Source organism: Sinocyclocheilus rhinocerous, unplaced genomic scaffold, assembly GCF_001515625.1.
Source record: "Sinocyclocheilus rhinocerous isolate Xijiao unplaced genomic scaffold, SAMN03320098_v1.1 scaffold503, whole genome shotgun sequence".
NCBI classification, from domain to species: Eukaryota; Metazoa; Chordata; class Actinopteri; order Cypriniformes; family Cyprinidae; genus Sinocyclocheilus; species Sinocyclocheilus rhinocerous.
Window position 1 is genome coordinate 358,487 of NW_015643185.1, and position 214 is coordinate 358,700.

The window sequence follows — 214 nt, forward strand, 5'->3', positions numbered from 1 at the left end:
CAGGGCTCTACATTTCAGTTGCATTTGCGACTGAAAACTACTGCGTGCGACTATGAAAACATATTTAGGATATTTAGGAGGACTGACCAGATCATCATCATACTTGTGATTGTGATCGCTCAGGGGAGCTTCAAAGGTTTCTACGTGTTTTTGCAGCGTTGAGTAATGTATCACAGACATATCTCATGAATCCTTTCATAAGCAAAGTGTAGAC

At 40.7% G+C, this 214-nt stretch overlaps 1 pseudogene; it reads right to left on the reverse strand.

Moving 5' to 3' along the window:
• The window catches only part of LOC107757126 (cytosolic 5'-nucleotidase 1A-like), an 11,556-nt pseudogene that overhangs the window by 2,823 nt on the left and 8,519 nt on the right, over positions 1 to 214 (reverse strand).